The 7,277-nt window shown below is 40.0% G+C and overlaps 1 long non-coding RNA gene across 1 annotated transcript in view; it reads right to left on the bottom strand.

The window, feature by feature from the left end:
* Window positions 1–3,299: 3,299 nt before the first annotated feature.
* Window positions 3,300–7,277, bottom strand: part of LOC126991331 (uncharacterized) — a 6,374-nt gene continuing 2,396 nt past the window's right edge. Inside the window, exons 2-4 of the long non-coding RNA XR_007745407.1 lie at window positions 6,282–6,395; window positions 4,036–4,201; window positions 3,300–3,622 (exon numbers count right to left, since the gene is read on the bottom strand). This is a non-coding gene — a long non-coding RNA (uncharacterized LOC126991331). The remainder of the gene's footprint in view (window positions 3,623–4,035; window positions 4,202–6,281; window positions 6,396–7,277) is intronic.

A 7,277-nucleotide genomic window follows, 5' to 3' on the forward strand; every position in this document is an offset into this window, starting at 1 on the left:
CTCAAGGACTTCTATGCATATTACTTTTAGATAGTTTGGGGGATGCAGGGCCTGATACTGGAAATATTATTGAAACTGCATTAAGCTCCAGTAATCAACTGATGAGATTAATTCCATGTTACTGTTTCAGGTCCTTCACAGCCAAGTGTAAGCCGGGTGTTCATAGATGTGGCAAATGCTTTGCCCAACAAGGCAATGCGTGAAATAAAGATGCCGTCTTCAGAACAAGAAAGAAGAGCAGTGGCTAGAAACTTTTCAAGAATACGCAATTTGCCCAGAGTTGTTGGAGCTATTGATTGTCAGACTCTAAATAACTGTCCAGAAAATATTTATTAATGATGAAAATAATGGTTTGCTGTTGTCGAAGTAATAATTGATACATCAGCATGTATATTTATAGTTATGTTGTCATGGAAGATGCACATATTTCTGTGAAAAAATGTCCACAGGTACACATGTTGCCACCAAGGGTCCAAGCATCGATGAGGCCCTGTACATAAACAGGAAAAGGTTCCATTCGCTAAACATACAAGTCGCATGCGATGCTGCTGGCTTGGTCACTAGTTACTGTGTCAGATTCCCAGGTAATTTCAAATATTAGGATGTCAGTCGGTACTCGATTATTACCTAACCGGAAATTTTGAGTACTAATTATAATATCTAAGCCTGATTATAATTGCTCCATAGTCAATATGCCTATAAACAGGTAAATGTTTATTACAGTGCAGATGTAGGTTTCATCACAATAACTCATTCGCAGGGTCAACAAATGATTCATTCATCTGGCGCAGCAGCTACCTGCGGGAGCGATTTGCAGAAGGAGAGTTTGGAGAGTACCTACTCCTAGGTGTGTATGGTGAGGTGTTCATCCTTAGGATAAAGAGAAGTTATTATAATTATTTTGCTTTATGCTTTGTTATAATGCAATTAAGATATTACAGGTGACAGCGGCTACCCTTTAGAATCATGGCTGATGACCCCTGTAGCTAACCCAATGACAGCAGCAGAGGAGCGCTGCAGCAGGGCTCACATTAGGACACGCTTTGTTGTGGAGCAAACGTTTGGGGTCTTGAAAAGTCGCTTCAGGTAGCTTTGCTTTCAGTTTCTGTACCACTTAATTTGCCTCTTTACTAGAGTTAGCCTTATCATGAAACATTAAGAGGTTAGTTTGTCTAATGTGGTGCAGTAAAGTGTTGTAGGAAGGGTTACAGTAATCGCTACTAAAAGTTTTTGTAGTTGCCTAACATACATTTTCATTTACAAGTGTATCCACAGGTCTGGTGGAGTGTTGCAGTACACTCCCCTGAAGTGTGCCAAGATCATGACGGCTTGTCTGCTGCTACACAACCGTTGTGTTAGACGTGGCGCTCCAGCTCCACAGCAGCTGTAGGTGCTTCTGTATTTCATTGAGATAGTGCTATCTTTTATATACTCCACAAATTGCTGCCTGTATCAGTGCTCCTGGTATAATTAGGTTTAGGGTAGATTTATTAACATACTCGTACATATGCAGTAGCAATGTCAAGTGGAGGTGCTAGTTATTCGGCATATGCTACAGTATGCCAGTACTGCTAAAGTTCATATTTAACTTATTTTCATTACCTCCCCAGCAGAAAGATGAAGAAGGAGACTTGCCTCCTGCGGCCGGACACCATGAGCGTGGGGCAACTGTCCGAGAGGAACTCATCCAGAGATGGTTTACATGAGATCTGCAGTGGAACTGCTTAAGTGTGTGTGTGTGTGTGTGTGTGTGTGTGTGTGTGTGTGTGTGTGTGTGTGTGTGTGTGTGTGTGTGTGTGTGTGTGTGTGTTGTAATTTCATTATTTTTTTTCTCTTCCTCCTCCTCTCTCTCTCTCTTTAATGTTGGGCTTCATTAAAAGAAACTTTGTATTCAAGAATAAAGATGTAATACTCCCGCTCTACAACAGTTTAGTCAGACCCCACTTGGAATATGCGGTACAGTTTTGGTCCCCCCACCATGCAAAGGATATTGCTAAATTAGAAGGTGTTCAGCGTCGGGCAACGAAAATGATCCCTTCCTTGCGCAACAAATCCTACGAAGAAAGGCTTTCTATCCTTAACATGTTCTCTCTTGAGAAACGTCGCCTCCGAGGAAAATTGATCGAATGTTTTAAAATACTTAATGGTTTCACGAATGTAGACAGATCAACATTGTTTATGATCGATGACAGTCTGCGCACGAGGAACAATGGCGTAAAACTCAGATGTAGACAAGTAAATTCAGATTGCACCAAATTTTTCTTCACCAACGTTGTAGTGCGAGAATGGAATAAGCTTCCACCATCAGTGGTCCAGTGTAACACGATTGACTCCTTCAAAAATAAGCTCGACCGTCACTTCCTTCAACTTAATATCAACTAGAGCAGAAATGCAACGTTTTGGAGTCTTCTGATTAATGTAAAATCACTTAGGTTTAAGGACAGACCACCAAGTCTGGACCATGGGGTCTGTGTGGTCTGATTTTCTATGTAAATCTATGTAAATCTCTCTCTCTCTCTCTCTCTCTCTCTCTCTCTCTCTCTCTCTCTCTCTCTCTCTCTCTCTCTCTCTCTCTATTAATGTATTTATATATATATATAACAGTATTTTTTTATTTTTTGTTAAGTTCTCTGTAAGTAATTAAAAAAAATGTTAGGATAAGTTTTCAGCAACAAATAAGGAGCTAATGAAAATTTTAAATTTTAGTGTAAATATATTCAACCATACGCAACATTGTATAAAAAAACATGATATCCTTTTATAGAAAAATATAAAATCTTAGTATAAATATTATCAACCGTATAAAGATGTATAGCTATAGTTTCCTTTTATTAAAAAAAATAAGGAAATTTTAGTATAAGTAAAATATTATAAAAGAGTACATGCCAATATGACCTCTTATGCATTATAAAATCTTTGTGTTAATATAATCAATCCTGAGAAACTAAGATTACAGCACAGCTCACTTTGAGGTATACTAGAATCCTGAGAAACTAAAATTATAGCAGCTCAACTTGAGGTAAATGGTATTTGGGGTAAAAAAAAAAATAGAAAAGGCGACTAGAAACATGAGGAACTAAAAATGTAACACAGCTCAACTTTAGATTCTGGTATCGGGAGCAAATGGAACGTGACTAGAATCCACAGATAGAAAATATATAATGTTTACATCAAAACTTAATCCTGAGGAAGAGAAAAAATCAATATTTACACCTAAAATCAAAAACTAATGAGAAAAACTAACAACCTTAAGAAAGACAAAAGAACTTGATCATCTAAGATTTACGTCATAACTTAGTGATTAAAGGAGATTAAAAAAATCCAGGAAATAAAAATAATTAATCCTATATGATTTAAACCATGAGGGGAAAACCTATGGCTTCCTATTTAATTCGGCCTCCCATAGCCTGAACAAGTTTTAGGATGGCTGCTGGTGTTTCAGCTAATTTCTGCAAGGCAGCCACAGTCTCCCGCTGCATTGCAGCACACTCCCGCTGCAGTGCCACATTCTCCGGCTGTAAAGACACAGCCTCTCTTTGACTCCCCACAAGGTCGGAAATAAGGTCCCGTACTTCATTTACATTAAGAAGCTGAGGTGCCACCTTAATCTCCTCCATGAAACCTAGAATAAAAAAATAAAAAAATGCAAAAATTTAAGTAAATCCAAAAATTTCAGCAAGTTTGTTGTGATATGTATCTTGGAATGGTAGAGTGAAAGCAGAGGGTTTTGGGCAAAAATAGTGTACAAAACAAACCTAATACATATAGCACTCTACTTCTCATGCTGCTGTAAACAGCAATGTTTTTGTTATATTCATCTGTTAACCAATTACAGTTAAGCAATTGGCACATAACGTCTCATTCTTTAGTCATTAAACTCTCATGCCGCTGATAGCGTCTTATTTTAAAATATTCGTTCATGAGAATGAACACTTATGTACTTCAAAGGAAGGTGTGCACAGTTTAAGGCTTTAAACCAAATACAAATAAAATGCACCGATAACTACCATAGTACGATGTTACTATATGATTCACCTTGACTCAAGGCTGCTATCAGATATTATTGGGATTCTCCGCTCCTCGCCTTCAATCACCATGACAGTAAACTCTCCCTGCGGTGTACCACTTGTGGATGGATGGGTACCTTCTTGAGCAGGACCCAGAGCCTGGGAGGGAAGGCACTGTGTAGCACCAGCTACATCTGAAATATAGTTAGGAAATGGTATTATCACAACCACATGTAAAGTTGGGGACATATGGTAAGCTGCATGTGGCCTCAGTGCTTATCTCCAACACGTCAGTCCCTTGAGCCCATGGTATGCCGGAACATACTGTCCTGCTGGGACACAGGGCCAGTGTGACATCCAGGTTGCCACACTTTACCTTTCCCAGGTACACATTTATGAATCCACCAGAAAGGGCAGGATTAACATCTGGGTGAACTGTCACTGATGACTCTAGGACCAAATCTTGTTTGGAATAGGTCTGTGTCTAAAATTCGTATGCAATTGTTCATCAAGGATAATGTTTGTATGACAAAAATTTGTATGGAAAAGTTCGGATGGAAAAGTTAGTATGGTGTTTGTACGATATAAAGTACATATTGTGCCTGTCAACATCTACCTTTCCTTCTTGCTGGAAGTATGCCTTCATACAGCCTGTGCCTAAGAAGGGTGACCGCTCCAATCCCTCAAACTACCGTCCTATAGCTTTACTTTCTTGTCTATCTAAAGCTTTTGAATCAATCCTTAACCGGAAGATTCAAAAGCACCTTTCCACTTCTGACCTTCTATCTGATCGCTAGTATGGGTTCTGCAAGGGGCGTTCTACTGGTGATCTCCTAGCCTTCTTAACTAACTCTTGGTCATCCTCTCTTAGCCGTTTCGGTGAAACCTTTGCTATTGCGCTGGACATATCAAAAGCTTTTGATAGGGTCTGGCACAAATCTTTGCTCTCCAAACTACCCTCCTACGGTTTCTATCCTTCTCTCTATACCTTTATCTCCAGTTTCCTTTTTGACCGTTCTATTTCTGCCGTGGTAGACGGTCACTGTTCTTCCCCTAAATCTATTAACAGTTGTGTCCCACAGGGTTCTGTCCTATCTCCCACTCTTTTTCTGTTGTTCATTGATGATCTTCTTTCCAAAACGAACTGTCCTATCCATTCCTACGCCGATGACTCCACTCTGCATTACTCAACTTCTTTTAATAGAAGACCCACCCTACAGGAACTTAACGACTCAAGGCTGGAGGCTGCAGAACGCCTAGCCTCAGACCTTACTATTATTTCCGATTGGGGCAAGAGGAACCTGGTGTCCTTCAACGCCTCAAAAACACAGTTTCTCCACCTATCCACTCGACACAATCTTCCAAACAACTATCCCTTATTCTTTGACAACACCCAGCTATCACCTTCCACAACACTAAACATCCTCGGTCTATCCTTAAATCAAAATCTCAACTGGAAACTTCATATCTCATCTCTTACTAAATCAGCTTCCTCGAGGCTGGGCGTTCTGTACCGTCTCCGCCAGTTCTTCTCCCCTGCACAGTTGCTGTCCATATACAGGGGCCTTGTCCGCCCTCGTATGGAGTATGCATCTCATGTGTGGGGGGGCTCCACTCACACAGCTCTTCTGGACAGAGTGGAGGCTAAGGCTCTTCGTCTTATCAGTTCTCCTCCTCATACTGATAGTCTTCTACCTCTTAAATTCCGCCGCAATGTTGCTTCTCTATCTTCTATCGATATTTCCACGCTGACTGCTCTTCTGAACTTGCTAACTGCATGCCTTCCCCCCTCCCGCGGCCCCGCTTCACTCGACTTTCTACTCATGCTCATCCCTATACTGTCCAAACCCCTTATGCAAGAGTTAACCAGCATATTCACTCTTTCATCCCTCACGCTGGTAAACTCTGGAACAATCTTCCTTCAACTGTATCTCCTCCTGCCTACGACTTGAACTCTTTCAAGAGGAGGGTATCAGTACATCTCTCCTCCCGTATTTGAACTTGCTTTCGGCCACCTCTTCTAATTCTTTTTTTAGGAGCAGCGATTAGCAGCCTTTTTTTTATTATTGTTTTTTTTGTGCCCTTGAGCTGCCTCCTTTGTTGTAAAAAAAAAAAAAATATGGAAAATATTCGTAATGACATAAGTTCGTCTGGACAAAATTTATATCCTATGTATTTTATTAGTAGCCATTTCTGTGTTCTAATATTAATTCCTGTTTTGAGACTATGTATAGGCAAAGAAACATACGGAAAATGGTTAATCAAGTTACTTACTCAAAGAACCACCCTCGCTGTCAGAAATGGGCAGATTTGCATACCCTGTGGGAGAAAGAAGGTCGAGCAGGGCCTCCTCAACTTGGGAGAACTCCTCTCTAGGGGGTCCCCCACCTGTTGGCATGAGCAACTATTAGGCATTTGATTGGATATTTTGTTTGAAAAAAAATGTATGTGCAGCTAATCCACATACCTTGTCTTCCAATTCTTGGTCGATATATAATATCAGCCAATGAACAAACAATGTTAAAGTAAGTGTACAGGCTCATTTGGTAGAGTGGCCTTCTCCTCAGAGCCATGTTATAGCAAATAACAGACTGATAATGTAGAAAGTCCTGGATATACCAATACATGTCTATATGAATAATATAAATATATACTAAGAATATACTAAGATGGAACCAGATGGAATCTCGGGACAAGTGCTAAAAGGGTGTATAAATAAATTATTGGAACCACTTTATGACATAATAACATGCTCCATAAATACGGAAAAACTGCCCTTAGAATGAAAAGGAGCGCACATTGTACCAATTTATGGAAGTGGAGATAAAATTGAATCACTAAATTATAGACCAGTCTCTTTGACAAGTGAAATGTGCAATATTTGTGAAAGTATAATACAAAAATAAAGGGTCGAACATTTAGAAAAGGAAAACATGATAAGCTAAATAAGGGACAGTTTGGATTTAGAAAAAGGGAATTCGTGTGTCACCAACTTTCTATGTCTCTACTCAAGAGCAATAGACGTGGTGCAAGAGAGAGAAGGATGGGCTGATTGTGTATATCTCGATCTGAAAAAGCTTTTGACAAGGTTCCGCACAAAAGGTTAATCTAGAAGCTACAGCAGTGAGGATGACTGGGGGGAAAGGTTATCGAGCGGATGAAGGATTACTCTATGGAAAGATAAATGAGGAAGGTGAGTCGAGAGGAGAAACCAAACTGGGGGAGAGTAGAGAGTGGAGTTCCTCAAGGCTCAGTTGTGGCACCAATAAT

Source organism: Eriocheir sinensis, unplaced genomic scaffold, assembly GCF_024679095.1.
Source record: "Eriocheir sinensis breed Jianghai 21 unplaced genomic scaffold, ASM2467909v1 Scaffold26, whole genome shotgun sequence".
NCBI classification, from domain to species: domain Eukaryota; kingdom Metazoa; phylum Arthropoda; class Malacostraca; order Decapoda; family Varunidae; genus Eriocheir; species Eriocheir sinensis.